Consider the following 24,147-nt stretch of genomic DNA (forward strand, 5'->3'; position numbering starts at 1 on the left):
ATATATGCACACAATGAAGCATTATCCCACAATAAAAAAGAATGAAATTATGTTCTCTATCTAAAATTGAGCTAAAACTTTATCTGAAAAACAACTCTTCTTATTTTTAGCTTACCAATGCAAAATTGTAGAAACACTGTATACAAAGATTGTTCCTCATGAGAAATGCTATTATTTGTATTTTAGGAGTTCTGTGTATGGTTCAGATATTAAAAATAATGTGTGTGACATTCTTGATGTTTATCCAACTGAATTCTCTGAATGAGAATTCAGAGCAGTAAACCTTAGCCTTCTCAACCACAGTCTTCTCATCAACACATATATTCTCGACTTGCCTTCAGTGTGTCTTTGCTGCAACTTCTTTAGCCTCTTGAGGCCTTAGCTTTCCTAACTGTAGATGGGGCACAATAGCATGCATAGGCTTGTACAAATTAATTTACATAAAGAACTTTATATGACTTTTACAAGTAGAAGGACCTCTGTTTAATTATATTTTTTTGTTTTTACTATTATTAATCCAATATCAGCCTATGCTATGATTGCTGGATTCAAAAAAGCTTTAGAAACAGCCACACAGTCATGCTGAGACAGGCAATACTCTTTTTCAGGAGGATGGACTAGGCCTGAAATGAGATTGCCAAACCGATGTCCTTTACAGATGAACTATGGCTCCTCTTCTGGTCAGAGTGGTTTACGTATGGACTGTGTGGTTAAGACTGTAACTGATGCGTTATTATGTTGGAATTGTGATCTCTAAAAAGAATATTTCCAAATGGTCTTAAAGGACTGTCATGTAACATTTATTAGAGTCATTGCAAGAAGGACGCCTCCCACTCGCTTTGATTTAGTGACGTTGCTTCTGGTTAAAAGCCTGAGGTAAGGCCACACACAGTGGCTGGCGATTTGGATAATTAGAAGGAATGGCAGAGGCCCGTCTCTTTACAAGGAAGTCAGCAGTGACATGTAATTAAAGCATACCATGGGAGAAGCTCAGTAGCTTGAAGGATTACAAGTAGGCTGGGTCAAATCAAACAATATTTATAAGATTCCTTCTCTTCACAAAGGATTTCTGCTTCTGCATTTTAAACACATTATTCCAGAGATAACTATGTTATTTTACATAAGCAGAATAAGAACAACTCTACTCCATTGTTATTTTTCTCATAATTTGCTGACTACACAGGCCAGTTGCCATGGCTATTTATCCAATAAAGATTCTGAATCTTCTATTACCATGTATTTATTCATGCTTTAAAAGGTGCTCTCATATCCATTCCCTTTTATAATCCCAGCGACTGTGTGAAACATAGCAAGAGTTGTTATGAAGTCCTTTTCCAAGACATTGAAGCTGACTCTGAAAAGGCATTTGCCAAAGTTCATTTATGGTAGAGGTAAGATTATAAAACTTATTAAAACCACGTTACTTGTGGGACAGTACTCTTTCCAACACATGGCGCTGTCTAAAACATATATGTGCAGTCTTTCTTTTCTTTCTTTCTTTTCTTTCTTTCTTTCTTTCTTTCTTTCTTTCTTTGTTCCTTTCTTTCTTTCTTTCTTTCTTTCTTTCTTTCTTTCTTTCTTTCTTTCTTTCTCTCTTTCTCTCTCTCTCCCCCCTCTCTTTCTTTCTTTCTTTCTTTCTTTCTCTCTTTCTCTCTCTCTCCCTTTCTTTCTTTCTTTCTTTCTTTCTTTCTTTCTTTCTTTCTTTCTTTCTTTCTTGCTTGCTTGCTTGCTTGCTTGCTTGCTTGCTTGCTTGCTTGCTTGCTTGCTTGCTTGCTTGTGTAGATCATGGAGTTTGAACTTGGCCTGCATGCTGTCCCTGAGCTCTTCATCTCAAGGCTACCACCCCACTTCCTGTTTTCTTCTAGAAGTTGATTGGAGATAAGAGTCTCCGGTCTTTTTGTGCCAGGGCTGGATTTGAACCGTGATCCTCAGATCTCAGCCTCCTGAGTACCTAGGATTACAGGCATGAGCCACCACCCATGGTTGCAGTCTTGCTTTCTAAGCTTTACAAGAATACAGTTTTCTTTCTCTCCTTGAGACACTGAAGTTATCATGAGTACTTTCAAGAATTAGCTGAGAGCGCTAGATTTTTGACCTGAGAATAATGGATATATGTTTACCAACACATTTAGAACTTTGCACACACCTTCAAGCCACCTCTTAAAACCCATCTAGGTGATAGAACAGGATACATGGCAAAATACAAGCAAGGGACACCTGACATTCTCAAGGAGGAAGAAGGAAGCAGAGGCCAAGATAGCACTAATGCTTTTTTAGCCTTTAGTCAGCCTCAAATGCTTCTCTGTGTGCATCGCATTGGTTCAGTCAACAAACTTCCAAGAGAACTATTACTACTGGATCCATTATGTAGATGAGAACACTAAGAACACCTCAGCAGAGTTGGAAGCCAGATGTAAACTGCTTATTGCTATGCTGTCTGGCCTCTCAAAACAGTAACTATGTGTTGCTGAAGAGCTGTTTCCCTGGTAGGAGCTGTGCTTGTCTGTGGTGGTCCTGCTGGGAAGGTAGAAAGGGGTTTCTAGACACTCTTTCAGCACAATGGTTCCTTAGGGGAATAATGTTCTGGAGAGTAATGGGTGGGAACTGTTAACAACAGTAGAAATGTGAAGTGTGAAAAAGGGGTCAGGTACAGGAACAGAAAATAACAGGGCAGCATCTTTTGGGTGGTCTATTTCTTTGGGGGGGGTGTTGGATGTTCAGCTGTTGCATTAACTTTTAGCAATTCCTGGCTACATTTTTTTGCTGACTTGGCAAATGACTCACAAAGTTATTGAGCTAGGTTGGGTAAACTTCTCATAGATAGAACTGGGGCTGGTGGAAAAGAAAAGGGAAGGCCCCACATTTGGGGATTCCTGAGTCATAAATAATGGCCCTGCTGCCATTCCCAGCAATATGCTCCTGTCATTAATTAACTTTTATGGAAAGCTATGGTGTTCATGACTTTGGCCTCTCCCTGCTCCTGATCTATGTGGTGTTATGTGGTGTAGACAGCAGTACACACAGGTGGGATTTGTCTGACAGGGGAATCTGAATTAGTCTGATATAAAATACCTGATAATATATGGCATATATGGCATGCCACTGAAATAGAGAGGGGGGGTCAGAGAGCATCATGGCGCTGTCCTCCCCATTCCTGCTGATTAGTTTTCCAGAATCTATGTAGGGGGTCAAAATATCCAGTTCTTTGAAGGGGTAACTTTTACAGGTGCGGTTGTTAGTGCAGATTGTCACTCTAAAATTCAGTATTGTGCTCTGTGGGATGACATAAGAAGGTGGGAAGGACTTCGAGACACAGAGTCCCTCTCCATTCACAGGGACCAAACTTGTCTATAATTTCAGCAGAGAGCTAGCTTTACTCTTTTGAGATGACAGACACCACTGATAATCCTACAAGAAAATTGCCTATTGCTTTTGATCTAAAGCCATCCTCCTTTCTGGGTTTCCAGATAGTTTTCTTTTTCTTTTCTTTTTAACATTAGCATATAACAGACTCACTTGTAGAACTTATTGAACCCCCTTGACTTCTGGGTGTCTTCTATGGGGCTTACTGGTTTGATAGCTCTGGGCTGAGGACTGAGCATTTGTACCTGAAATAAGGTTCCAGGAGATGCCAACTCTGATGTCTTAGAAACCATACTTTGAAAATAATTGTTGGTTGCTCTCAATTACAAAAAATTGCTACAAAAATAGCCATCAAGAGCATGGGTTTGGGAGCCAGATAATCTGGAATTTGAAACCTGTTCCTCTGCTGTGAAATTTATTATAAGCTTCCAAGCTTTCTTTCTTAAAGAAGGAATTGTAAACCATTTGTTCTGTTATGAATAGGTAAGGTGTAAGTTAAATAAGAATCTATATAAAGTACTTACCCCAGCGTTAGGCAAATGCAGTGACAGTACAGAAGCAAGTCTCTGTGACTGATAAATTCTACCTCTTGAAGCAAGGTCACCAGAAGTGTTGGTCCATAGACGTTTTTAGAGCAATCTCTGAAAATTAAGAAGGCCAGAAGAACTAGTTGGGAAGATGAGATATTCAAACAAAGACCAGAGACCTTATTTTCTGGGACTTTCTGATGTTAAGAAAAGGAAAGCATACACAGATCTTTGTTGTATTGAACAAGGAACCATTGCTCATACAGGCGAAGCTGTAGAAACAGAAATCCTGAATTGGCCATCAAGAGTACTTGCCTAGGACAAGGAGTTTGGCCTAGATTGCTTGCCTAGCATGCATGAAGACCTGGATTCAATTCCTCAGTATCACATACACAGAAAAAGCCAGAAGTGGTGCTGTGGCTCAAGTGGTAGCATTCTAGCCCTCCAAAAGTCCCAGGGCAGTACTCAAGCCCAGAGTTCAAGCCCCAGAACTGGCAAAAAAAAAATAGAAAAATGAGTACTAGCCTAGCATGTCAGGTGTAAATCCCAACAAAATATGTACAAAATTCAGCAGAATGGGTTTGGGACATGAATGGGTAAAGAATGGATAGACCAGGTAAAACAATATAGAGAAGAGGGATACAGTAGTCTGTTTATGTGTGTTAAGCAGTGTTCTCTCAAAAAATGGAGCTTAAAGAAATATAAATATATTTATATATTCACAACTCTGTATACACACATGTATATATACACATAAATCGCTTTATATAATATATATATATATATATATATATATGTTTCTTACAAGAGTGGGCTTGGGCCTCACATGATTTTGAAGGCTGAAGAGTCACACACTTGGAACTCTGGATGTAAGAAAGCTAGCAGCTCCAAGGGCTGAAAGATGGAGAGCTGTAATGCTGATAGTGTAACTTCCTGTCTGGGTCTGATTGCCTGAGAACTTATGAATGCTGAGTCCGAAGACTATTGTTTAGCTCAAGCAGTGAGGCAAAATGCAAATTTTACCTTCCTCTACCTTTTTCTGCTGTTGAGGATAGTGTACAGACTGTGTACAACCACTTCAGGGAGGACCATGGCTTTTCTTGGCCCACCAATTCAAATGCTGGTCTTTTCCAGAAAGAACCACAAACCTAGATATCATTTATAACCAGTTATCTGGACCCTCTTGGCCCAGTAAGGCTGAAATATAAAATATGAAATTAACTAGCACAATATGAGGTGGTTATTTGGAGTTAGAAAGCATTCTAAGGTCCATGTAGAGCAACTGCGGCCTGCCATTTCAAACCAAGCCCCTCCTGTTTCTGACCCTTGATGGAATTCAGAAATAAGTGTAGTCAATTATGACCTTCTCAAGCCACATTCCACTAGCAAAAAAACTCATCCACAAGAAAGGAATTATAAATATAACTGTGAATTCAGCGTGAAATAGTATCCTAAATCCCAGCCCTTTCCTCACACAGAATTTTCTAAGCTGTATTTCTAGACCCTGAACCTACAAATTGAAACAACCAAAAAATTTTCTAGTAAAACCACAGGTTTTCATAGGAAAAGATCTATGAAGTCCTGACATTAAGGTTAATTTTGCTAAACATGGTGGTTTAATATCACCCTTTTTTGACAGTATTTTTCTTTTCTAAAAATTTCTATAATGAATAATATTACTATTATGACAAGATAAAATTATGTTAGAATTAAATAGAATAGAATTTTGGTCACTAAATATAGCTTTTTATCTTTTACCTACTCAGCTTCTCACTTGTATGTTAGAACTGAGTACACTTAATATCTGATTCTGAAACTCTTCACAGAATGTCCTTTTTGAAAAAAAATAACTGCATGTAGATTGTTTGTTTACTGTTGAGTCTGTCAGTTCCTGAAATAGAGACATCCAGTGGGCCTGGGATCTGGGAATTGTGCTTACCTACAGTACAGGCAAATAGGGGATGGTAGGCCCAAGGAGTACATTTGTAAGCAACAACTCCGGGTTTTTCTAACAAAGGAGATTTTTCTCCCAAAATCAAGTGGCACTGAACACTGGTGTGGGCATAACCATGTTCTTTGAAAATCTCTCCATTTCTGACAAGTGCTTTAAGTTGTTCAGTTGGAACCTGGTATACTCCATAGGCTACATTTTTCTCGAGAGGCAATCATTTGGTAATACTGGACAATCAAGGGCCCAGTACCATCGGGAATAATGCCTTTGAAAAGAGGCCTGTAAGATTAGAAAGCAGTACGTTTGTTACTATAGAAAGCAACCTTAGGCACTTTGATTCCGATGGTGTGGGATGATTTTACCAGTGGGGATGGGAGATATTCAGTTATGTTTAAGTCTCACTAGTGAAAGGTGAAATAATCATGATTGGAAACATTTTCACCTAGACAAGCAAAGTTAGCTAGGCGTCTGTCTCTCCTAGGCTTGGGGGTCATGCTTACTTTGAGCTTCTGGAAAGTTTCTGCCCCAGGCAACAGCAGGCCATACATGAATGGAAATACATGAATGGGAGTCTTCAGGCAGAACGAGTACAAACATGAGGGAAGTTGGATATGGGAAGTACTGTGCTCACATATTCAAATATTGATGAATAATCAGAAGAACTGTTAAGTGTAATTTTGGCAAAATATAATTTCTTACTGGAAAAATCTATTGATATTTTTCTTAAACAATCTAGAACTGAATTTAAAATTCTGTGTTCTTAATTATTGAGCAGTGAGCTTTTTAGTAGAAGATTTCGGAGTATCTTCTACCAAAAAAGAGAACAGGGAAACACAAAAGAAACCACTTTGAAGGATGTTCAAAATACATTGGGCCAAGAATTACACATGTCAAAGAAACCCCGAGCATCACAGCAGGTCCTATTTTGCACACTTGGACAGCGGCAACGATGGAACGTGGTGCTAAATCACATATTGGCGCTCTGTATGTGCCATGCTTTTGCTTTAATTCCTTTAAGCAAATGGTTCAGGTAAGAATAACCATTAGAAAAACTATGTGATTTCCTTGGGTATTTGTTTAAAAAGATGAAAGAAGCCTTGGAGTCTTTCTATCTGGCTCCATCCACTGCACAAAATCACTTGAAATTTTTAAGACAAATGTAAGACTAAGTCTGAAAATCAAATTGAAGTACATAGCCCATAGCCAATGGCCAACTGTACCTGTGCAGGTTCTAGACCTTAATAAGATGAGACCCTGAGATGGCTTCTGAACAAGCCATGGAGACACAACATTCATTCTCAAAGCCTGAAGTTCTCCTAATCTGTCATGGTCTTGTTGGAGGTTCTTCTAATAGTGCGAATGCTTTAAGCTCTTATTCCTGGAATGACAAGTTTCTGTGGAAACTTGTCACTGTCTCTTACACTGACATGTTGGAGCTTTCTGGGAAGGCAGAATGTCATAACAAAACTGGAAGAGCTATCAATTGTATCTTCATAGAAATTTGATGGCTGTGTATTGTTTTCAATTTTTGGTAACAAAAAGGACTAATGAAATAATACTGTTTTAAAAATATCTTTACCCATCTTAAGTTGACTTATGGTTATACTTATGGCCATTTCTGTTTTCAAATTAGCCAAAGGTATTTTTTTTCTTTGACCTTCTGAAAATGATGCAACTTCTAGAATTTACTGTCATGATGCCAGGTGGTGGAACTTTTCCTTGACTTCATTTGAATAGGTGTGAAAAGTGCAGGACCTTTCTCCTTTAGAATTTGCACTCTGGACTCTTGAGTTTGTAAGCTGAGTACCAATGAAATCTTTGGCAGCATAAATAGAAGTTAGCTTACATGCAGAGATATGTAGGCATTCTGAAAAATATTTTTTAGTATTCTTTTTTGGTAAAAGGCAGTCAGCCCACTTCTTGAAAATGTTTTCTGATGTTTGAGACATACAGAGCTGGGCTACTAGAAATAAACATTTTATGGGTCAATTGGCTCAGAAATCCTTCAAATTATTGCTTTGAAAGATGGTGCTATTCGTGTGTGTGTGTGTGTGTGTGTGTGTGTGTGTGTGTGTGTGCGTGTATGTGTGTGTGTGTGTGTGTGTGTGTGTGTGTGTTTCTGATGGTACTTGGGTTTGAACTCAGGCCCTTTTGTTTCTCATCTATGCTTTCAAGACTTACCAGCTGAGCCACACCCATAGCCTCATCTGCTTTAGTCATCTTTTAAAGAGGGTCTCTCTTTCTGTCCAGGTTGGCCTGGATCATCATCCTCCCATTTATGCTTCTTTTATAGCTAGGATAATAGACCTAGGCCATTCCATCAGATTTTTATTTTTATTTATCTTTTTGGTTGGGATAGGCTTTCACAAATTTTATGTCCAGCTGGCCTGCAATCATAATCCTCCCAAACTCAGCTTCCTGAGTAGCTAGAATGAAAGGAACAAGCCCCAAGGCCCAGCTGAAGGAATGAAGTTCTAAGTAGTATAATATCCTCAGGTGTCTACAATGTAATTTCTTATGTAATTTAAATTCCTTAACAAAAATTAATAGAATCAGCACTTTTGCAAACACTTTTGTATGTTCTACATCCTCACCTTATGTGAAGCCAAGTTAGTGAGACGCTTTGGAAGAATACGTGTTGACCCTCAAGGACATTCAGGGACATAACTGGGTTATGTTTAGACTATCTTTGTCTTAGATGCTTCAAAAAATTAGAAGCCTCTCATTCTATGCCAATACTTACTTTAAGGAATGGAAACCCACTTCAAGCAGAAAAGGGCAACTTTCCATCTCTACTCTGAGTGTTAACGTAATTACTTTTTTCCTTCAGTGTAAAAAGCTTGTGTAGACAGCCAGGAGTACATCAAGTAGTTTAAAAATCCCCAAAAGACAAAAACAAAGCTTCTTTCTCTATGGAATCCTGAAGGATTGGTCCTGGAATACACATATTCATCACAAGGCCACCATTTCACAAAACATTTTAAAGCATTCTTCCAGGCAATATATGAAGATCAAAAAGGAAATGAATTCTTAGACATCGTTAATCTTTTAAATTGTGGAAGGTGTAGCTCATTAACAAATATTCTATCTTTCTTTATGACAATGCTGATGATGTTGATGATAATGAGACATGAATGTAAACTGAGAACTCTCTGGGGGAAGATTAGTGAGAGAAGCAGGAAGAGAAGGAAAGGACACTGTATATATAGCATGGTGAAACCATCTAGTATTGTGCTAATTAAAAAATAAAATTTAAATTCCCCAATCCAAATGTTATATACTTTGAGACAACATGTACTATTGAGACAAGAGACATCTGAAATGACGCTAGAGATCACACAGGCCATCTGGTGTTAATTGGAGATAAAAGTCTCATGGACTTTCCTGTCTAGGCTACCTTTAAACTGTGATCCTCAGATTTCAGCCCTTTGAGTAGCTAGGATTATAGGTATGAGCCACTAACACTTGGCAAAATTGCTCTTTTTTTTAACATAAAATTGTAAGGTTAGGTAATGGTTATGAATTACCAGGCAAGTTCAAGCTTCATTTGAAACACATGACCCTGCTTTCTCTTTTAAATTCAGATCCATGTCTTTAGCCAATGAATGTGAACACTTCCTGTATGCCTCACCAATACAATCCCTTCCTCTATAGTTTCCAGTCAGAGCAATCTTCATCACATACCACTTTCATTATGTCCCTCTTTAGAAACTAAGAGAATAAACACTGCTTAACCAAATCAACTCTTCTCATACCTACCTTGCCTATAATGTCCTTCACAGTTTGTGACCAGACAAATTCCAGACTTTAGATCCCTTTTCAGAATACACCCAAACCTTCACTACACCAGTAACATGGCCTTGATTGTATCAGATGATACCTTCAAGTCTCCTGCTTGGATAGAAAAGGAAGGGTCACCTATATAATTTGATATATTGTGTTTTTTTTTCCCCCAGTCCTGGGCTTGAGCTCAGGGCCTGAGCACTGTCCTTGGGCTTTCTCAAGGCTAGAACTCTACCATTTGAGCCTCAGCACCACTTCCGGCTTTTTTCTATGTATGTGGTACTACTGAGGAATTGAACCCGGGTCTTCGTGCATGCTAGGCAAGCACTTCAACCACTAGGCCAAACTCCCAGCCCCGATATAGTGTCACTAACTTGCCCTTCCAATGCCCAGTACCTACTCCTCCCTGTCCTGGCTTCTCTTACGTCTGCCTGGTTAATGGCACTAGATGCCTTCCTGTGTGGGTTACTTTTCATAACATAAAGCAGACCTATTTTCATCCTACTGTGGTCCCTACTGCATGCTTTGTTGATTGGCTGATTGGTCTTAAGTGGCTTGTTTCATCACCCATAAAATCCCATAAGTAACAATGTCAAAATGATTCAATAATAAGTAAAAATGCCACTTAGAAAATTTGCCTAATGTTAAATGTAAAGAAAATAAGGATATCATATCTTTTCCTCTGCCACGGGTGCTACTGTGTCAGAAAAGGCTGATATGGATTTATAAGGATATTTGATCTCCAAATAGATACTTTGCTGTCTTTTAAAACATTTCTTGGTACAAAAGCTCTTATGATATAGAAAAACACTGGCTTAAGACATAAAAAGAGAAATGTATGAAGCTGGGGAGTTCACAGGAATTTAGAATAAGAGGTGAAAATATAACCATTATCAGCATTTGCCATGTCTATGAACCTCAAATCTTTACACTGACTTTATCTTTGTGCTGAGCAGTGGCAAGGGCAAGTCTGTTTATGCATTTATTATCACTCTACTGGAGACTGATTAGGAAGAAACAGTTCTTCCTCTTCTATCATTATAGATTAGATTTTTTTTTTCTGGATTCGTAAGCATGGTATCAGTTGGGATGTGCTCATTTTGCACAACCTGCCACAAAGGTTCATTCATTTTCCTTGTTGCTTGTTACTGTTGAGTGGTAAGTAAAATGGGCTACACTCTAGCCTACTGTCTGTAGACATTAGAGCAATTTCTAGCAATTGGTTTATATTTGTATCAATATGTATTTTCAGTCTAGTTGAATAAATACCTCAAGTGAAATTATTGGGTTATATGGAAAAGTACATTTTAGCTAATCTGTTGTACTTGTGCTAAGATTTTAAATTGCATTTCTCTAACAATTAAAAAGGTTAGTTATTTTTGTGGTAGTACTTTGCTATGATTTTAAATTGCATTTCTCCAACAATTAAAAAGGTTAGTAATTTTTTTTAAAAAAGAAAGAAAAACACTATGGCCTAAAAAATCACTATGAGGTCCAAGCTGGCTTCAAACTCAAAATCTTGCTTTTACCTCCTAAGTGCTGGGATTACAGGTGTGGAATTCTCTGCTCAGCTTTCTTCAACATTGTATAATGAGAGGTCTTAAAAACTCCCCAGCTTTGTACAGACGACTGTGAGCTGAAGCAGAACACTAGCTATTTCTTGAACACCAGCTTTATGATCCATGGAAGGGGAGGTGGCGCTGTGGCTCAAGTGCTAACATTCTAACCTTGAGCAGTGCCTCTGCTCTGAGTTCAAGCCCCATAACCAACCACAAGAAATAGAAAAAGGTATTTGGAAGGAAGTCAATGGAAATGAGTGACAGAGCTGTGTTTTAGAAAGTATGAGATCACGTGCTTCTGGAATGAAGGAGAAATGCCCCCCCACCCCTTTTAAACATATCTTTCAGAATCCTTCTTTGTGTTCTTGGCTCTAAAGTAAGAGGAAAAGAGGTGGTGACAAGAATATATTTTTAAAGCCAGGGCGTTGTAAGCTTGTCTTAGACTTCTGAGCTTCCAGAGTGTTTGTTCAAGAGGTGGTTTCCAAGGTTTTACAAGTTGCTAAAAACATTTGGTCTCCTCTTTAGATCTGTTCATCTGATATCATTTTTAGTGACTTCCGACGCAGCATTGTTGCTGAGAATTGATACAGCAATGAATCTTTACTAGCACCCATCAAAACTGGACTTTCATATCTTACATTGTACTCTGATTATTTTTGTGGCCCTTTTTTTTAACATTCTTTAGCAACCAGCTTTGTCTTGTCAGTTAAATAACAAGCATGGAATTTATATAATCACTGGCTTGTCAGAGTACAATGGATTTGCATCTTCTGGTTAAATGCAAATTGTCTAGCCTTTAGTTCAGCGACAGTTGCCTCTCTTTAAATGAACAGCAGTAACAGGATGTGTAGACATGACTGTTTATTTAGCTTAGCTTCTCTCTTTGATCTTACGTTAACATACCTTAATGGCAGGTAATGATTGATAATAGAGTATTGTAAAGTTCAGGTAATAAATACTGCTTAACTCATAATAATGCTGAATAATGTACTTTTTATGACTTGGTTTGATGGAAAATTTCCTTGTCAGCTTGGTCTAATTGTCCAAACAAAACCACCCATTACTTGAAGAAATACATGTCTGTCCTAGACACATTAATTAGGGTCATGGCTGGGCTACACAAAGGAATATAGTAACACTTCAGTTATCTTTAAATGTGATCTTTAGACAATCTTACTAATGCTAAACTCAGGTTTAATGAGAAGCTTTTGTTTACACTCGTCCTAGGGCTCCCCAACCTAAGTTGATATCTAAGGCCATGTGGCCACATGTCTGTATACTACTGTCTTTCCTTCAAGGCTTTCAAAGGTCACTAGATCCACCAGCCTCAATATCAAAAGTCACAAGAGGAATTAATCTTTGGGGTATGTGTAAAGACAAAAGGAATATTTAAAGTTTTTTATTACTAGATATCAAAGTTCAATAAACAACATGGCATTGAGATTAGAGTAATAGAAGGTACTGGAAACCAGGCATGGTGGCTCATACCTGTAATCCTAGCTACTCAGGAGGTTGAGATCTGAAGATCAAGGTTCAAAGCCATCCCAGGCACAAAAGAACCTCAGACTCTAATTTCCAATTAACATATAGAAAATGAGAAGTTGGGCTTGGCTCAAGGGTAGGGTGGTAGCCTTGAACTGAAGAGCTCAGGGACAGCATCCAGGCTGAGTTCAAGCCCCATGACCCACCAAAAAACAAACCAAAAAAAGGAGCTGGAAAGCTTAGATGCTTGCATCAGAGTATTTAACAAAATCCTTCTTGCCAAAGTATTGCATTCACATGATGCTTTGCTCTCTTTGAAGTCCAAGGAATATTCCAGAGAATATAGTATACAGGAAATAAGAGAATTCCTTTTACACCAGCATCCAGCCAGTAACATACTTAAATTTAAGAAAGTAAACGTTTTATGACCTAAAAACTATAAAATGGCAATGAAACAAATGGAAAAATATCTCATGTTCATTTATTGGAAAAATTAATATCTTAAATGTCCATACTATCAAACATAGTATACAGAATCAATATAATCTTATTAAATTACAATAACATTTTCCCATAGTATGAGGATGAAGATCCAAAGTTTATGCAGAACCAGAAAACATCCTAAAAACCAAGTACTCTTGCTGAGACTCAAGCAAAGGCACTGCACATAGCTAGACAAGTGGTGGGACAGTGCTCCACTCCTGAGTTGCATCACCAACACTAAAGAGGAAATGTGCTCACCATGAAAAAGTATGTGAGATAATAGCTTGATTTTATTAGTTTATGATGAATACAGTGCATACATCACGAATCACTACACTCATAAATACAGAGTTAAAAAAAAGAAAACTGAGTGACTTAGAAGAGCTATTTGCTCCCCAGTTGGTGAAAGAAAAAGGAGTCAAGAAATGAAACTAAGAGGTTTTAGCCAAATGATCCATGTAAGAGCTAAAGTTTGACTTCTGCATATTCATGAATACAAAAGGTGCATCACGAATGTCATGGTCAATCACCTGCTTTCCCTTTGTTGCTGCCATTTAGTGAAGTTCCTTGATTCATTTTCACCTGTTAGGTTTCTTCTGTATTTTATTATGTTATTATTAAGGTGATTTCCAGAGGGGTTGCAGTTACATAAGTCAGGTAATAAATGCATTTCTCTTTGAACAATGTCACCCCTTGCTCTCTCCCAGTTTACCTGATAAACTTTTATGTCAAACTAGCACAACAGGAATAGATACACATGACCACTGGAAACTTAGATTAATATCTTTCCAGGTTTTAATTCATTTAGTTAAACCCTTATCACATTTTTCAAAAGGAATCTATTTTTGCTGCATATTATTAACCTTAAATAGGTATATTTGTGCAACCTAGAAACAGTACAGGTGTTTTCAGTCTCGGCTGCATCAACATTACTGGAGAAGAGATTGTAAAAATATTGATAGCTTGGGACCACCTGAGAAAAGCTAACCTAGATTGTTGGAGTTGACATTCGGGTTTTATATGGATGCTTTAAAATATCCTCGCCAGGTGTCCTAACACGTAGATCAGAGTCTAAAAATCCCCTACTGGAGCAATGTTTCTAAAAATTACAGTTCAAAAAGACTCTTGTACAGAGTTGCCTGGAGCAACTTGTTAAACTTTCAGCAGCCCCATTCTTATCCTTGGAAAGTGACCTGTTTCAAATAACTTGGGCTCTGAATCTCAGCACAAACTGCAAATGCACACAAAGTTTGGAAATGCACTACTCTGCTCCATTTTCATATAAGCCAAGTTTATATAGGTAGAACTAGCTCCCTCTAGCTTCACCTCCAGCCCTGTAACCGGTTACTAAGATGACCATTACACTGGTGAGGAAACTCATTTCCCCAAGCCTTGATTGCTCCCCAGCTCTTGAACTTGGGAAGTCAACTGCACAGCCAGTGGACACAGCCACTCCTCGCTATCTCCAAAGCTCACAGGTGTCACCATAGTTTATGGTGACTGCCCATGGCTAGCAAAGTGGCAAGTCAGTCATTAATTAAGCATGATTAATTATGGTGCTGTATTTCTGTATCTCTGTGAGATACAGAAGTTGAGGTGATCATTCTGAGGGGAATGTATACGAGAGAATGCTGGGTGAGACCCAGGCTGGAAGGTTAGACTCAAACTATTACATGATGGAGTTGGATAAGGTTGAAACCTTACTTGTTCCTGCAAGGATTCAATAATTACTTGTGTCCCAGCAAAAGATGGTGGTTTGTGAACACAGGGGAAAAAAAAAATTAGAGTCTCTAGTTACTGGCATCTGAGAACTCACACCCCCGCTGTCACTCACAAATGCTTAAACATATCTATTAGCTTTGATTACAAAATACATTATCATGTGATAAAACCCAAAGGAAAAAGAAACTGTAAGTGGAAAGTAAGTCTTTCATCCACTCCTGACCAGCACAACCCAGTCCCACACGCACAATAACCATTATTCCTCTGTTAGGGAAGCCCTTGCAATCTTTTCCTTTCCCTTCTGCCACAATCACACAGCCACCTAGTCTGTGTAATTATAAACCCTTTCACCCACATTAACTCACTGTGGTGCAACTTGGGATAAGGTTACATTATGTACATCTGGAATTCGCCCAAGATATTCATTCAACAAACATTATCAATTTCCCACTATATGCCTACTATTGGATGCCTAGAATAGAAATAGAAGGATTGGTAAGATCATTTGCTTTCAGGGATCTCCTAGTATAATAAGGGGAACCACTAAAAACAACAACAACAAAATGCAAACAACAATTATTAAAATAAACTGTGGGAAATGTAACAGTAATAAGCACAGGGCTTTATGAGGATAAATCCAGACTAAAATCCGAGCTCTTTCATAGTTTTCATTGCCTCTGGGCAAAGAGGAAGGCTGAGTTACTAAAGCCATAGGCTAATGTTATATTTAAGATGAAGTGAATTGTTCCAAACTTACTCTTTTTTTCTTTGGCATAATTAGATCCCCCTCATTCCTCCTTGTCACAGTCTATTCTATAGCTAAGTATTTTAGATGGGTATTCCCCAGCAATTCTATCTCAGTTGACTTATTTTACTTCTAAAAGTAAATATTCTAGATTTATATTCTGGGCTTCTGTTAGATAGCATAAAGCAAAAATAGTGAGTTCTGTAGCGCTGGCACGTGATTCAGATCTGCATTCTGTTTTAAATCTTACATGGTTTCACTAAGAGATCTAATGCTCATAAGAGTGCCACTGGCAGTGCCTCTTTCTATTTAAAAAAATGTGGCAATGTTATAGGAAATAATCCAGACACAGAGGCAAACATTGAATGATCGCACTTGTAAATAGAATTGAGACAATCTGGAAATCTTATGCAAACATAACAGAACAATGGCTTCCAGGGGCGGAGATAAAAAAAGAAATAGAGAAAGATTGATCAAAGTGTGTACGATTGTAATGATAAGATACTGAGTTCTAGAGATGAAATATGGAACACGAGTGGCAATGTGTTGATGTGACAATTATTGCTCAATGCACATGTATGTCAACTCATGTGATACATCAAATATATGTCACCATCTTTATGCACATTGCACACACACCACACCCATAAAATCCTTAACGTTTTTGGAAGTTTTAAAAGTTATTGTGATAATTTATACTATACTAACTTATATTCTTTTTTTTTTTGCCAGTCCTGGGCCTTGAACTCGGGGCCTGGGCTTGGGCTTTCTCAAGGCTAGAGCTCTACCACTTGAGCCACAGCACCATTTCTGGATATTTTTTCTATGTATGTGTTACCGAGGAATCGAACCCGGGTCTTCGTGCATGCTAGGCAAACACTCTACCACTAGGCTAAACTCCCAGGCCTAACTTTGATTCTTTTAAGACAGTTCCCCAAATGGTGGTCAAGATGAAGTTCTAAAAGATATTAATGGTTAGAACGTTTAAAATGGATTAAAAATGAGCAAATGGTCAGGCTTCTTTATTCAGAAAATATCAGAGGCTTTAATATGCCAACCAACACTGACTTTCTAGAAAATCACTGGATGCAGTGGTAACCAAACCTATTTTACCGTAGAAATTAGTTTTTCAGTTTGTTTTTTTAAAGAAATATGGCCATTGTCATCTTGGGACATTCAGTTTTGTTTAACTAGTACAGTGGAAAGTGTATGAGAACGTTCCAACAAGTGGCTCTCCATCAGAGGAGAAATGCTCTATAAAGTAACACTAGTTGTATAGATTGAAGGGAAATATTTATGTAGCTGATCCCTGTGACTTGATGACATCTACTGTGTCACCTGTTCATCTGTGTGTGTGAATACAAACATTCACAGCATAGGTCTACCTATAGAGGAACCCACCCTGGCCTCCTGCTTGATTCTGCTTCCCATTTTGGCCTTTTAATGTTAGTTAGCATTTTTCTCTTCTTTTCCAGCTGTTCCTTCTGTCAGGATGGGGTTGGGCAATAGATATTTAACTGTAATGTAGGCAAAAGGCAGCAGAATAGGCCAAAATAATTCAGGCTTCCAGTGCATGCTTGTAATCTTTATTTTTTTTCTTTTTTTTGTGGGTCATGGGGCTTGAACTCAGCCTGGGCACTGTCCCTGAGCTCTTCAGATCAAGGCTACCACCCTACCCTTGAGCCAAGCCCTACTTCCCATTTTCCAGAGGCTAATTGAAGATAACAGTCTCAGATCCTTTTGTGCTCAGGCTGGCTTTGAACTTGATCCTCAGATCTCAGCCTCCTGAGTAGCTAGGATTACAGATGTGAGCCACTGCATCTGGCTAAAATGTGTGTATATATATATGTGTGTGTGTGTGTGTGTGTGTGTGTGTGTGTGTGTGTGTGTGTGTGTTTAGGGGGCGGGGTCATGGGGCTTGATCTCTGGGCTTGGGAGGCATGCCTGTAATCTTAGCTACCAAGAAGGCTGATACTTGAAGATTGTAGTTCAAAGCCAGCCTGAGAATACAAATCTGAGAGACACTTATTTCACTCAAACTAACTACTAAAAAGCCAGAAGTAGAGGTGTGGTTTAAATGATAGTATGCCAACCTTGAGCAAAAAGGCCAACCAAAAGTACAAGGCCCTAAATTCAAGTCCCAGTTCTCTCTCTCTCTCTCTCTCTCTCTCTCTCTCTCTCTCTCTCTCTCTCTCTCTCTCTCTCTCTCTCTCTCTCTCTCTCTCACACACACACACACACACACACACACACACACACAGCAAACAGCAAAAGGCAGACAAGAGAACTAAGAGACAGGTATGGGAAGTAAAGAATGAAAGCAGAGGAAAGATAATGCTCTCAGGCCTCCAACAGTCATCTTTAAACATTTATACATCGGTGTTTATTCTTGTGGTTGGATGAGGCATTGTGTGACATGCAATTTACTTTAAACCTTGACAGATGTGAGCTTTTATTTGTAGGGGAGGATTTAGCAAGGGAGAAGGCATTGTCAGTGTTGCTGGTATAAGAAGACAATTTTGGAAGTTCCTTAGGAAAGTAATAACCAGACAAACTTTTGCTTTTCCTTGTTCCATTTCTACTCATCAGACTAGGAAGTCTTGGTTTATGCTCTTGGAAAGAACAAAGCTATATCTGTAGATTCTCTCACTGCATTGTTAAGAGTGAGGAAAGGAACTTTGAAGAAAAGACATGGCTCAGGAGCTCAGAAAATAGCTGATGGATGAGTGGAACACAAGAAATTGTAGACAGAAGGAAGCAGACTTCAAAAGAAAACTTTTCTGCGGGGCATTAGTCAGGATTACATTCAGATGTGAGTGACAGAAAACCCATGCTAACTGGTTTATACACAATTGAATTTTATTTCTCTTTCATGTGGAAGTGTTGGTGGTCTGGGGCTAAAACAGTGTTCTATAGCCTTGTACCTTTTCTGTTAGAGGCATAGTGTCTTCCCTTCATGCTTCCAAGTGTTCATGTCTGCATTCTAGGAAAAGAGTGGAGAAAAGAATTTGAAAAACTGAGAGACAAAGAACATATATGTGTTGGTTTTTTGGAAAAGTTTCTGGAATAACAATGCAACCTTCTCGTTGCAAAAAGGCCAGAACGTTCTCATATCACAAGAGAATCCGAGGAATGTGGTCTTCATTTTGGGTAGTGGTGCATTCAGTCATAAATTGAGCTCACTTAGTATGAAGGAAGGGAATTAATTGACAGTGCAGGTATGGGGTATAGACTAAATAGTTACACACATCCAAAATTGATCTCTCATTTGCAACCAACATCAAATTGGCCAAGTGGTTTGTTTTAGCCAATGAAATATAAGCTACAGATTTTAAGAGTAAGCAGTAATCGAAGTCCTTCTCCCCTCTACCATGACCATGGCAATGTGTCAGTAAGAGGTTTTTTTCACCATACTGGCCTGGAGGGAAGATAGCATGGAGCAGAATGACAGCTGATCAATGAGACGTAAGACACAAGAGGAAAATAGGTCGAGGAGATTGCAAGTCCCTGCAATTTAGGGGTCTTTTGTCACAGCACCATAGCCTACTTCATTTGTTGTTCAAATACCTTGCCTAAGCCGGTAGTGTCAGCACCACCTTAGAACTTGTTGGAAATGCAGGTTTTCATACTCACTCCAAACCTACCGAGGTGGAAAGCTGAGCGGGCCTGTCTAAAGGATGGTATAAGTGAGAGTGAGATTCCATGAGGTAACCTCTCATTACACAATGAACAGTTTGACAAAAAATAAGTAACAGGAAGCTGAAACATGTCTTGAATGGGGGTAGAGGTAGGCTAAACAGAGGAGATAGATTTACAGAAAAAAAGGGATAGTGGACAAATATGTCATAAGACTCCATGTATGCAGTTGAAAAAAGAAGCAGAAAACTTGATGTGGATGGTGACAGAGGAGGTAGATGGAGGTGGGGAGAAGGATAGAAGTGACTGTGATCAAGAAATAACTATAAATAAATCGGCATGTTAAATTCTAGCCCCCTTGTACAGGTATTTGAGTTTAAAATGCATTGAGTGCCAACAGGGTTCCCCACTCTGGAAGGAATACTGAAAGGTGCTACGATGTGCAAACCATTGGCCCTGTTAGAGAGAGAATGATCTATATTGTATCTAGGGCTGCCTGTTATGTACAGGCAAAGACTGGGAAAACAGGTTGCCATAACCTGAGAGGGGGAACCCAAGAAGATTGTCTACCATTTTATTTCATCATGCTATTTTGTTGTATGACTACGTTTTTAATTTCTCTGGCGGAGAATTTGCTGTCACTACACAGAAACGCTACTGAGTTTTGTATCCTGCAACTTTACTGAATTTGTTTATTAACTCTAGTGCTATTTTAAGTGGAATCTTTAGGATTTTTGTATTTCTATATGATTGTGTTGTATACAAACAATTTGACTATTCTTCCCAATTTGGATACCAGTTGTTTCCTTTTCATGCCTAAAAAGCTCTGCTTAGGACCCTCAGAACTGTAGTGAGTGGAAATGGTAAGAGTGGGGATCCTTGTCTTGTTGCAGCTCTTACAGGAAAAGCCTCTCGCCTTGGCCTATCCACTCTGATATTAGCTGTGGGTGTGTTCTATCTGTCCTAATGACATTGATGTACTTTTCTTACATACCCAATGAAGAATTTCTAAAACATAGGCATGTTGAACTTTATCAAATACTTGTATATCTTAAAATGGTCATATGATCCTTCATTGAAATGAATGTGTCCTTCATTCTATTGATGTTCTGTTCATTGACCATGTTTTTGCAGATTTGTGTATGTTAGGTCATCCTTGCATGCTTAGAAGAAATGGTATCTTCCTGGGCTCTAAGGGAAGACACTACAGCTACAGAAGTTAGAGAAGCCAGGTCTTCATTCCAATAAAAAAATTAGTCATTGTAAGAAGTAAAATCTACTCCCGTGTCTTTGAAACTGCAGAAACGATACCTTAAAAAATCTATTTTGGAAGCCGGGCACAGTGGCTCACCTCTGAAATCCTAGCTACTCAGGAGGCTGAGATCTGAGGATTGGGGTTCAAAGAAAGCCCTGACACTAAAGTCCATGAGACTCTTATTTCCAATTAACCACTAGAAAAACTGGAAGTGGCACTGTGGTTCAAAGGGTAGAGTGGTAGCCTTGAGCCGAACAGCTCAGGGACAACACCCAGGTCCAGAGTTCACACCCCATGACTGACAAAAAAAAATCTATTTGGGCGGGGCTGGGAGCATGGCCTAGTGGTAGAGAGCTTACCAAACATGCACAAAGCTCTGGGTTCGATTCCTCAGTACCACATACACAGAAAAAGCCGAAGTGATGTTGTTGTTCAAGTGGTAGAGCGCTAACCTGGAGAAATCCCAAGGACACGCCCAGACCCTGAGTTCTACCCCCCTTGACTGACAAAGCAAAATCTACTTTTCAAGTTGGGCATGGATGTTTATACCTGTAAGCTCAGACTTCAGGAAGCTGAGGTGGGAAGAGGATGGCTTTGAGGCCAGACAATGCTACAGTGAGTTTATGAGCTTACTTCAAAAGACAAAGTCTATTTTTCACTTTTTTGACCTTAGGATGCCCTATTATTATAGCTAGACTACACATAAACTACTAAAACAATGCATCTAAAACATTAAAACAGACTTCTCTATTAAAAAGGTCCATTATTAATTTCTACTGGACTAAAGAGTTCCAAACATGGCTGACAGATTACACTTTACATTGTCACGTATGGGTCACTGTACTCCTTTTGTATGCTGCTCAGTACCAAGCCTGAGCCTGTAGGAGTGTGGCTCTGTAACCATGGAAATAAGCAATGGATGCATCCTCACAGTAGGTCTCTACTGCTCCTTTTCCATTACCTTCCAGAATTTTCTGCCTTATCTATCTGGATTGCTTTGCTCTACTTAACAGAATTACTCTTGATGTTTTCTAGTAATTCATCTTCTTCCCATGTCTCATTCTTCCAGGCTAGCTGATCACGTAGATTGGAACTGAGATGTATTTTGTCATGTTGTTCATCTATACATAGCACTGATGTCAACAATACCAATCTAGAAATGTGGAAAGTGTTGATCCTGGTATTAGGAGATAAGTCTTCCATAGAACCATAAGGGAAGCATAAGCAAATGGGGCATGCAGTACAGAGGTGGCACTAAATGTCCTTCCTCACTCCAGGCAATGGGCTATATTTCCCTTTCTGCTCTGCTTTTGTGAGAAATTCAGGTTTCAAAGAAAATACAAAATAACACTAATGAGACAGCAGTTTAGCTAGAATCGGCAATCTTCTACATCCATTTGCCTCACAGTGTGAACTGAGCAAACCTCCCCTGTGTGAAGGAGCAGGCACCTCATTTGCTGTCTTGGGCTGAGTTGTTGCCATATTTAAAAGAACAAACACAATTTCCCTGGGACATAACTTTTAATGTGCTTTGGTCAGTTCTCAGCCTACACTTTTATATTAGTCATAGGACATTTTCCTCAGAGCCTACATAGAAACCCTACTGTCTCCATCCTCCTGAAGCTTCGTATAGAATACCACCACATCAAAAACACCAAATGTGCTGAACTCTGTGGGAGAAAAACACAGAGGACACAGACCCTTGGGCAGAAAGTACAACCTTCCCAGCCCAAGGCTATCTCAGGAGCCATCTGAGGACAGTTAAAGAACCAAGAACAAGTGGTAACCATAGCCTTTAACGGTTTTCTATAAGGAACATTAGATTTATGTGAATGTTAAGGGAAGTAATAAGGTGGGACAGAATCCAGAAGACATCACAAACACTTCAGTCTTGGTGGTGGAAAGAAGAGGAATGGGGGCAGAAGGTGGGGAAGGAACTCAAACCCAAGCATCTCTCTGCCTGTGGGCCTATGAACTCTTCCAGGTCACTTGTTTCACACTGACTACTTGGCTTGGACTCTGAAGTTGAACATTTTAGCTGAGGTTCCTTCTTTCCTTGGGAACAAACAGTATTGCCCTAAAGTTATTTAATGAAGGAGGGGAGACTAAGACATGACAAAGGCAAGCAGCTTCTTCAAACTTCTTCCTGATTCAATTTTGTGAGACAAGCAGAACAAAGAGATGTTGACTCATTTGGCTTGGTTGGGATTCATTCAAGGAAATTACTGAGCCAAATTGCCATGTGAGAAAGCTTCTGAAAGTGCTCTTCACTGCGTGGCTGGTGCCATCGTGTGCACACCAGTGACTCTCAGCAGCATTTCTCCCAGGAGTTTGCTGTTTCTCATCAGTTCCTACCCTTGGCACCCTCTCTGGTCTCTACATCAGTCCCTTTCTGGATGTCTGCTGACTCACTCGGACAGCTCAGCTGGTAACAAAGGCTATACAATCGCAGCAGCTTATCTCACTGCCATCATTTCCTACAGTTCACATGGAACATTAAAGACTAATAATGAAGATGAAGGTAGATCATTTACTACTTAATACTTTAAAATTTTACATTGAGAATATATTCACATCAATTTGTTATACAAGGGGTTTCAGTTGAACAAGTCCATTAAAACAAGTCTATAATACTTCTTGATCAAAATCACCCCTTTGCTATTTTCCCCCAGCCCCTTCCCAATCCACTTTCAGCAAGTCACCTTGTTCCACTTTCACACACATATATAAAGTATTATGTATATTTGTCCTCCCCTACCCTTCCTATTTAGCTACTCCTTCCCACTAAGGCCTATATCTTAAACAAGATGGGTTTTAGCTTTCAAAAGTTCTTTTTTGTTAAGGTGTGTGCTAATTGTTCATTATGATGCCTCATACATTCATATACCATACATTATTCAGACTGATCACATATATATACATATATACACACACATACATACTATATATTTATATGTTTATGTTGATAATCACAGTTTTTACTACACCCCAAAGCTACAAAGATAAAACCCTGTCAAAAGACTAAAGATATCCCCTCCCATTGCTGCCATAGAATCCTCTTAGGGCCAGATTTGTGCCTTCATTGGAGTGGATGGGGTGGCATCCTCACACAGCCCTGCCCTCTACCCTATGGCCCAACTCTCCATCTGGCTTGTAGGTGTTCATTGTCTGAATTCTGAATCTCCTGAATTTTCTCCAACTCCTCAAGGTCACATCTCTCTCCCAGTCCCATCTTTTTCTTATGTTGCCCTGGCTACTCCTAAGGAGGTTTCAGCTCAGAACTGTGCTACAGTGCTTTCTTGTCCCTGGAGCACACTCTTCTCCCCACTTCTGTCTTACTCCATTTCTTTATCTCTCCAGCCTCAGTGTCCTGTCTGTCAGAATAATATTTTCCTAGGAATTCTTATGGCCTTCTTCCTTCTAGATCATTTCCTTCATTTAAAATGTTCCCATTAGGCAGTAAATGAGAGACAATTTCCAAATAGTAAGTTTTCATTTTTTAAAAAAATAATTCCCATTACCATCTATGAGTCTATTTCATTTTGTATTTTATGAAGTTTCAAATCTACTAAAATATTTGGGCAAATGGCACAAGGAGCACACAATAGCCTTCACCTATGCGTATCAATTGTGAATATTTG

The sequence above is a fragment of the Megascapheus bottae genome, chromosome 12, assembly GCF_031878675.1.
Source record: "Megascapheus bottae isolate mThoBot1 chromosome 12, mThoBot2.hap1, whole genome shotgun sequence".
Taxonomy (NCBI): Eukaryota; Metazoa; Chordata; class Mammalia; order Rodentia; family Geomyidae; genus Megascapheus; species Megascapheus bottae.